Source organism: Oryzias melastigma, linkage group LG17, assembly GCF_002922805.2.
Source record: "Oryzias melastigma strain HK-1 linkage group LG17, ASM292280v2, whole genome shotgun sequence".
In the NCBI taxonomy this organism is placed as follows: Eukaryota; Metazoa; Chordata; class Actinopteri; order Beloniformes; family Adrianichthyidae; genus Oryzias; species Oryzias melastigma.
This window is the reverse complement of record NC_050528.1, coordinates 8002479-8007941: the sequence shown is the minus strand read 5'-3', so window position 1 is coordinate 8007941 and position 5463 is coordinate 8002479. Positions and strand designations below refer to the sequence as shown.

The following is a 5463-nucleotide window of genomic DNA, read 5'->3' as shown; positions in this document are numbered from 1 at the left end:
TTTTGGAGTTAGTGCTTTGAATTCATTTATTCTGTCACCACTGAGCTGCAAAGCTGTTTTACTGAAGTGATGCACTGTGACACTCTTAAGCTATTTTTATCTCCTTTTTCCATCGTACTGAGAAATTACAGCTGATCTACTGTAAAAAAAAAGAATAAAGAAATCATGGATTTCGACGGAACTGAAGCAGATCCAACTCATCACTGTTGCCTACGTATTGAGTGTTGTTCCTCGGTGACCCGCAGATCAAAGTAATGGACTGTTGGAGGCTGTGCACTCCAAGCTAAAGTGGCTTGAGCTACTTAGAAGTTTAATGGTTTTTGGCAGGTTCTTAATTACAGTCGTTTCCCCTGAGCGATTCCTCTCTTATGCCCCACCGAGGCAATTGTACATTTTCATCTGATCAATACAATGAGGATGTTTAATAAAAGCTACACAAAGAGGCTGATTCAAATCAATTATGACATAATTTCTCAGCTTGGCATCAATGCATTACGTTCAACAGAGTGTTCTGGTAATATATGATCAGAGCTATTCTCTCCAGAGTTGGCCTTGTACAAATTTGCATGATTATCTTCTGTCATCAATATCATTCACATCATTTTTTCAATAAAGATGTCTTTTAATTGGGTAAATGCTTTGTAAGCATTCACACTACAGTGATCCCGTCTCTCTTTATTATTATAATTCCTTATTTATTCTTCAATTTTTTTTATATTTGTAAAAATGTAATCACACTTTCAGCAATTTCTGCATTCTTGGTATCAAAACAGTAAGCTTGTTAAGGACATTCATACTTGTACCTTAGGTATTTGTACATTTTATGGTTTTTAAGAATTTATGCAATTTATGCAATTTTTTTATCCTCATTGAACATGAATAGGATTTTTCTCAAATTTGTGCTATCAAAAACATTCAGCATGTTCAGGACATTCATGTTTTTACTTACATAATTTTGGAGATTTTACGGAATTATTGAAACTTTAGGCCAAATTTTGCTATTTTATTTTCAAGTATTTCTTTAAATATTTTTGCAATTCCTGCAAATTATGTAAGTTTGGTACCAAATCCTTCAACATGTTAAGGACATTAATGCTACTAAGTTTTTAAGGCTAATTTTGAGTTTAGCGAATATTTTAGCAACATGCTAATGTTTTTGGCTAATTTAGCATCTAGTGAGGTTTCATATTGGGCTATACTTGAGTTTAGCTAATATTTTAGCAACATGCTAACATTTTTTTGTTAATTTAGATCCATTCAGGTTTTTTAGGTTATTCTTGAGTTTAGCTAATATTTTAGCAACATGCTAACATTTTTGGCTAATTTAGCATCCACTGGGGGTTTTTAGGTTATTCCTGAGTTTAGCTAATATTTTAGCAACATGCTAACATTTTTGGCCAATTTAGCATCCACTGGGGGTTTTTAGGTTATTTTTTAGTTTAGCTAATATTTTAGCACCAGGCTAATGTTTTTGGCTTATTTGGCATCTAGTGAGGTTTCATATTGGGCTATACTTTTGTTTAGCTAATATTTTAGCAACATGCTAACATTTTTTTGCTAATTTAGATCCACTCAGGTTGTTTGGGTTATTCTTGAGTTTAGCTAATATTTTAGCAACATGCTAACATTTTTGGCTAATTTAGCATCCACTGGGGGTTTTTAGGTTATTCTTGAGTTTAGCTAATATTTTAGCACCAGACTAATGTTTTTGGTTTATTTGGCATCTAATGAGGTTTTTTGGGCTAGCATAAAGTTAAGGTAGGATTTTAGCAATGTGCTAGCATTTTTGGCTAATTTGGCATCTATTTATGTATTTTGGGCTATTCGTGAGTTTACCTAATTTTTTAGCAACATGCTAGGGATATTGGCTAATTTAGCATCCACCGAAGTTTTTGGGCTTTTCTTGACTTTGGTTAATATTTTAACACCATGCTAACGTTTTTGGCTAATTTAGCATCTACTAAGGTTTTTTGGGCTCATTTTTGAAAAAGCAATTGTATTTTCGCAATGTGCTAGCTTTTTTGGCACCTTCTAGGGGTTTTCTGGCAAATTCTGAGTTAAGCTAACATTTTAGCAATGTGCTAGCTTTTTCAGCTAATTTGACATCTACTGAGGTTTTCTGGGCTTATTCTGAGTTAGCTTTTTTACCTAAGGTGGCATTTACTGATGTTTTTTGGAATTATTTAGAGTTAAGCTAACAATTTGGCAGCGTGTTACTTTATTTCTTTGGCTAACTTGAAATCTTCTCAATTTTTTCGGGTTAATTCTGAGTTAAGCTATCATTTTAGTAACATGTTAGCTTATTTGGCTAATTTGACATCTACTAAGGTTTTTGGGCGGCTAATTCTGATTTAGGCTAACAAATAAATGCCTTTAGCATCTTCAGCAAACAGCTCCAGGACCTCTAGCAATCATATTCAGCAAAAAGCATTCACACTAGCCTTATCCCAGGTAGTGCAACTTTTCTAGTTCTGTCTGAATTATTCATGGTTAGTTCATGGAGTGACGTGCTAGCTTTTTTTTTTTGGCTAATTCTGAGTTAAGCTAACATTTTAGTAATGTGTTAGCTTTTTTGGCTAAGGTGGGATCAGCTAATGTTTTTTCGTGAAATTATTCAAACTCTTTGTGCACTTTCTGCAACTTATGCAAGATTTGTAATAAAACATGCAACACATTCATGACTTTTCTACTTCTGTCTGAGTTATGCCTGTTTAGCTCATGGAGTTATGACCACAGCTGAGTTCTCTCCAGGAGGTCTTTTTGTCCACACGTTGTCCTTGCTTTTTCTTCTTGTGGTCGTCTTGCACGAATGCTCCAATAATGGCCCGACGACTTTTTGTTCCAACAAGTTACGCAGGTCAGACGCGCCATCCATTTCACTTTGGTCAGAGCGGGTATTGATCTCTCCTAAGTGTAGCTTCTTTTTCTCTTTTAGAGCGGCTTTCTGTGGCAGCCAGAGAAAATACTCTTCGCCCTATTATCTGGGCCCCACTCACCGCAAGTCTTAAATCCAGACAAGTGGCAAACATTGATATAGTGCTGCAGAGTGGTGAAAAGCCGATGCACCGCAGGTACTTTTTTTTTTGCTTTACAGCGTATTAGCAGTCAGAGGTGAACTGTTGGATCACATTTTCTTTTTCTTTTTTTGTGTTAGCAAAGGTGTTATATTTGCCAGAATCTAATAGCTTGTACATGCTGTGCTCTACAAAAGTAAGTGGCTTTTGAAATAAAACAGCAGCAAAAAAAAAGAGAAAAAAATCTGGATCTCTGAATGTTGCCACTAAAAACTGTATTATCTTCAGAGAAACTGTGAGTTCCAAAATGTTCCCGTCTCCTGCCTACTCTGCCTGCTGAACCACAGACTCATTATTAAATGCAACATCAACGATAGAAGCATCTAATGTGCTGCTGATCAGGAGGACAGGGACTGTGCAAACAGTAGTTTGTGGTGGAAACATTTTCCCATGTGACTGTAGCATTTCTCCTCTTTGTTCGCTCTTGAATGAAACTGTTGTAAAATTTCAGGCCTTTTCAGATGTCATCAGCACTGTCTCGGGTGGGACTGGTTACCACGGCAACCGTTTCAATGGAGGAGAGGAATGTTGCCTTTAATTGTACCAGCCCGTAACTTTAGCCCACTTCATGCTTCCCACCAAGTAATATGGAGTTCTAAAGTCATCGTACTGAGACCACGATGCTTAAAACCGAGGACTTCACGGCGTCAAGTAAAGGTCAGTAAATGTGTCACGACCAGAAATTAAGGATTTAAGGATTCACACACAGGTATTTCTCAAATTTTTATCCATAAACAAACATTGATTTAAAATATGTTTCCTTTTTTTAAAAATAGAAAACCACCTACTTAACCACTCTTCCAAAGTTGAAAAGCAAAACAGAAAACTTAGGAAAATATGTTGACACTCTTTGATTCAAACCTTTATTTTTGGATCATATTTTTGTTTTTGGTTCAGTATATGATTTCCTTATTATAACAATAAAAACAAAAAATTCAATTGAATTTGTGCCGGTAATTGTACAGAAGAAGGTCGGTCATGAATTATAAACAATAGCTAATTGCTAAACTAAACAGACTAAATAAAACTGGTCATCCCATTCCTTAGACCCTCCTTCCTGGCAAGGAAAACTCCTAAAAAACCTGATTCTGGAAAAAAGGGAGGAACCTTAGGGATGCAGGGATACTATTAAAGAAGAATTAGCTTAATTAATTGTATAACAATGTATCTAAATAGAGTTCAGTCAGATAAGACTGAGGGATAGGCGGGGGCAAGATCCACAGCCAAGACGAGCCACAGGCGTGGTCCACGGCCAAGAACAGGAGCACAAACAATCCACCTGGAATCTGAAATCTCTGCCGTTCTTCCGGAGGATAGTGGGATAGAGGAACAACACGTGAATCACACTGCACCAAACAGAAGCACGGATAACTCAATAAAATAAATAATAACCCCGCAAATGTAGCTCAAGGAGTCCGTTAGCGATGTTCAAGGGATAAGTGCGTTATCTAGGAAATTAGACAATCAGAGTGTAGTTTGTGTGGGCGTTCTTATGACACTCGGTACCACCTAAACACCCCATGTGTGCAGCTACTGGGTGATCTCAGTATGGGGTCGGTACTTGCACTTTATCAATAACTAGTGTGCAACATATGGGACACAGCATCACTTGTTCATCATAAGTGCATATGACTTACATTATCCTTACCAATACTTAACAATGATGTCCCTCATGGTGCTCGCTTGAGCCTCAATGGATCTGCAAGACACACCCTCCACCCTCCACCTATACAGTGTGTATGTGACTAATGCATCAACACAGGAGTCAGTTCAGGGTGAAGTGTGGGAGGGATGTGTAGTTCATTTGTCTCAAAGTCTGACTTTTGGTAACAACCGTCTTGATTTTCTCAACTTCTTTGGTGAAATATTTTTGACTCTGAAGAAATGACTCAGTTGGGAGTCCACCTATTTTAGTTGCATGTATTTGACTCTTTACTGCAATGAGTTAGTTTCACGCAGTGAACGACACATACTACAGGATATGAATGTGATAGTGAAGGAGGATGCATAGTGGTGGCTTAATTACTGTCTTAATGTAGGCGGTGCTGCATGTAGGCTGAGACACAAATTCTGAAGAGGGACTCTGGGTCTCTCAGTTACCCAGAGGTTCAGCCATGAGGGAGTAGCTGCTGCTGATTATGCTGGACCAGCTGCTGTTGGCCTTTATTTGCTTAAGGCAAGCACAACTGGTATCAGGTGCTTTTTTATTTTTAGTTGTAACCCAGTTATGGCTTCAAGTAAGCTGAGCTGATGCTAAACGGTGACATGAAATCACAGCAGACCCTTGATTGGTCTGTAGAAAATCCTCACCTGAGGGCATTTCGGCGATGTCTCTGCAGCAGACCTGAAGTCCGGAGCACACACACGTTTTTTTTTTTTTTTTTTTTTT

General features: G+C 37.6%; 2 long non-coding RNA genes across 2 annotated transcripts in view; both read left to right on the top strand.

Annotated features, from left to right (window-relative positions):
* The window catches only part of LOC118599980, an 80110-nt gene that overhangs the window by 43287 nt on the left and 31360 nt on the right, over positions 1–5463 (top strand). The gene's annotated exons all lie outside the window — the stretch shown is intronic.
* On the top strand, positions 2071–3188 carry LOC118599979. Its single transcript, XR_004949536.1, has 2 exons — positions 2071–2857; positions 2936–3188. It is a non-coding gene; the product is annotated as an uncharacterized LOC118599979 (long non-coding RNA).